We start from the raw sequence: 4,419 nt of genomic DNA, 5'->3' as shown, positions 1-4,419 counted from the left end.
CATAGAGCATGATCTTGTTTTGTTTGTTCTTGTTAATTCCTTAGTTAGCATCTATGTGGTGAAACTCTTTATCTATCTTCAAAGCCCAAAAAAAATGTAATGCCATCACAAGGCTAGTAGAAAAATGAGTCTTTGACAATCATTTGTCATGGGTCATACTATTATAATTTATATTTTTGTGTGGTGATTGATCGAGTGTATTGAGCTGTGATTAAATGCATGCATCTTTGGAATATTTATGTTACCTTGGAAAATAAATCCTTTTGAATATAATTTATGAAGTTTCTTTTAAAGCTAAAAATAGTTGATCTAGATAATTAAGTCGTTGGATATTTTTCTAGGTTGAGCCATCGCCAAGAATAGGCAATTTCCCACTCGTTTCTATCAAACAAGAGAATGTAGATAAGGAAGGTGGATCAAATTTGGTCTTCAAACCATATCCAAAGGTTGGTACCTCTAACTCCTCTTTGGCAATCTTTTGAAGTCTTGTAGGCTATTCACTTATTCAACCCAATTAGAGTTATATTTTTTTATACAAATTTGTATACTGAGAATTTACATTTAATTTTCACTATTTCTCAAGCAATGTAAATAAGCTTTTTGTTTTCTTTTTCTAAAATTTTATTAACATAAAAAATTTGAAGTATGGAGAATGTAAGCTATGGGCATGGAATCATTTTTCAAATCACTCATTAGGAGTTCATTTATAGGTATTGTGTGTGGAATTTGGATATAGACACTTAAAGATACATACTTGGTCATTAGGTTTTGAATTAGTCAAGTGATCTTCATAGCCAATTTAAAAGTTAACCATGTTAGACCAAACTATGATATCTAATGAAGAAGTTTTCAGCGCATAATTTCAAAAGCTTATTTATAAATCATCCATTTTGCAACAAATAGTACAATTTTAGATACACGAATGGTCACTATGTTTTGAGTTAGTAAGTGAATATAAATATGGCCAATTTGGAAAAAAAAATTATTATGAAAAAACTATAATATCAGATCAATAAGTTTTCAAAGCATAATTTTATAGGCTAACTTATAAATCATTCCATTTTTAACAATTGACCATGACCTTATATGCATGCTTTCTTATTTCCTTTTTAGCATTTATATGTATTCATACACATGTTTTTCAATAATTATTTCCTACTCTAGTTTTTTACAATTTGAGATCTTCATGTATCTGTAATGTTATGCATTTCAAAAAAGGGGAATTTTTTAAAACTTTAATAGCTAGAGTAAAGCAACTATGAACATTCAATAACAATTTCTTTTCCAGCATATAAATTTAACTTCGACAAGCAACTATGTTCTATTGCAAAGCTTGATGTAATGAATATGATTCAAGACCTTGAAATAATCTCAGGCAATTTGTGCCAGCTTGCCTTTGATTACAATCTTTAGATTTAAATCAAGATAGCCACCAAATTCTAGTTAATGATTTAATGATCAATTATTTTAGCGTGTTCTTTCATTAGATGTTTTATAGTAATATGGTAGTAATATGCAAGATAACAGATCCCTTTAATGTTACTTTTGATGACTATGTTGGTCTTGTGTAGAGCTTAGATAAGACAATGTTGCCTAATAAGCATTGGCAAAACTGTTATAATCTAAGTAGTCTTTGAAAGTATATGCTTAAATAATTGGGGCTTCTATTTTATTGGTAGAAACAATTCCCTTCCAATCCAACTAAAGCTGCAAGTCTCTAGCAGATTTAATAATCCACCTCCTTCTTTAATATACTAACTACTGTGTAATTGAGTCAGCACTCTTCACTTGCATCCTCTAGGATCTTAAGTCACCATACACCTTAACATCTCATTATCTAACCTTCTACAAGGCTTATTGGAAAATAACAAGTCTAGCCCTTCCGAATATTCCAAATTCAAAAGTTACACTAGGAGGCCTGAAAGGGGCTCATTCCTAGTAGCCTTATTTTTGCAAATTTTATTCTAAACTTCAAAAAATTTCACACAAACACCAAAAATATTTATATAATCTCTTAGTAGATGTAAAACCATATCTAAATCTCTAATTTTTGTTTAAGATCACAAGTTTTTAGATCTTTTCTATTGAGCCCTATTTCCTAGGCCTTTTGGGCTTAAAAATGTTTTTTGGCCCTATAGGCTCATTCTCACGAAACCCATGAAGCAATTTTTTCCACAAAAATCATTGGAATGGCATTTAAATTCTTTCCACTAAAGCTTTTTCCTTCACCAATCCTAGAACACCTTCTCTGTTGTGATTCTTAGCAATTAGCACATTAAACTTGCAGTCACAATCATGAAATTTAGTGTTGCATCTCCATCTGATTAAAACTTTCAATATCCTCACCCTGCATACTATCTCCACCTTCAAATACAACTATCCACTAGGTACCAAGAAGTTTGGGTTGTTAGAATGAAAGAAAACAAAATCTACCTCTAAACTCTCAATCCAGACTTAGGGTAAACAAGAAGTATAACATAAAGGAGGTTGATGGTGCTATTTATGGATGGATAAAAGATCTTAGTCCAAGAATAAACTTCAGTCCAAAAGATCTATGTTACGAACTAAATCATATAGAGGGAAAGGGTTGAATTTTAATGTGAGCATCAATACATCAGAACATATGAATAGAAGGTTTACAATTTTTGGACAATTATGAATAAACTAGGACTTTAATGACTTCTTAGTTTTTTGTAATCATTGGAATGAAAATGGTCATGGTGACTAGAACTAGAATTTCTATTGGTGGAGATCACTCAAATGGTATGTGGCCATCTTAATTTGGTGTTTACTTTTCATATTATTATATTTCACATGTTACGAAGACTTTACCTTTGAGCAGAATTTCTACTAAGTAATCTATGTGTATGTTGGATAATGTTGAGCTGCTTCTCACACAAAATTTATATTTCTCTCTATTTATTTCATGCTACATTTAAATGTTGAAATCTATGAAGTTCTCAATATATTATGAAAAAATAGAGGTGTTTGGCATCTAGGTCTTTTCTATTCTTACTCCACATGTGTAAAGCAGGATAGGCCAAATGAATTAAAAGTAGGCCATTGACAATTCAAATAGTAACAATACAATTTCAAACAATACAAGTCATCTTCCTATTTCTCTTTACCCCATCCTCCACCAGTAAGCTATATTTTTTCTCAAATCCACCATTCAAAATTAAATACATAGTGGATGACTTTTGAATACCATCACATAACAATATATTGCATGAAATATGAACTAGATCACTCATAGTGATTAGAAGATTGCATGAAATTGAACTAGGCCACTCATAACTACTCATAAGTTTAGTTTGGGGTTCCAAATTTGAGATCATTCTTATGCCTCCCCATAATTGAGTGAGATCAATCTAAAGTCACATAGAAGTGTTTTGGAGGAGTAAGTAAACAACATAACATGAAGTAGAAACCATACCATATAATACAAATGAATTGAAGATAAATAAATGACCATTTTTATATGGAATAAAAAAAATTCTAGAACCATTTTTCATATGAAAATGCATTGCATAAATCCATCATGAAGAACATATGAGAATAACGAATGTTATATAATTCCATCTTCAAAGTTTAGAACATCCAAAGTTCAAGATGTTGGAGTCAATCATTCCTTGAATTGTACACTTATCCAAAATTGATACCATGTGTGTGCATGTGTGTCCATGTCTAGATTTGATACCATTTAGTACTTGAAGAGGAAGGGACTAACATGTTTCCAAGGAGATGTCTATCTAAATCTAGCTAATGGATTGATTCCCAAGATAGGGTAGAGGTTAGCATCCCTTTGAAACCTTGTGGGCATATTCTGAAGAAAGGATAAGGGTTTTGATCTCTAAAATTTGAGGGAACCTATTGTAATTGATGTCTAAGAAACTTGGTTACAGCCTAATCTTCTTCTTCTTGAACTAAAATGGTGTTAGAGGTAGTATCAACACTAAGGATCATAAATAGTAAGTTTTCTTAATATGGTTGGTGATTGTATAACTCTCCTTACTTTGAATAATCAAATAACATAGATTTAATTCAAGGGAACTTAGTCCATTTAGTTTAGGCCACAAGTATATTAGATAGGGATTAATTTTGGTTATAGCATGCCTAAGCATAGAAGGGAACACTACATGCTTGGACCTATTGCTAGGTAAAATGAGTTTGCAGATTATAGGTGCAACAAACTAATGGTGAGGAGATAAGGAGATCCTCAAATTTCACTTGTGTTCTAAATCACTTCCATATTTATTTTTGAAAACCCTGTTGGTGACTAGTTAACTACATGTTTTGTGATTAGGAACATAGTTGTTCATTCAAATATAACATTGTAACCCATGTCTTAGAGAAATACAAGCATATAAAAGTGTAAAATGGGATCAACTTTATGTCCTTTCTTAGGAAATATAAAGA

This window comes from Cupressus sempervirens, chromosome 7 (assembly GCF_028749045.1).
Source record: "Cupressus sempervirens isolate cs-2001-9-10 chromosome 7, ASM2874904v1, whole genome shotgun sequence".
NCBI lineage: Eukaryota > Viridiplantae > Streptophyta > Pinopsida > Cupressales > Cupressaceae > Cupressus > Cupressus sempervirens.
The sequence above is the reverse complement of the archived record's forward strand: the minus strand, read 5'-3'. Positions refer to the sequence as shown.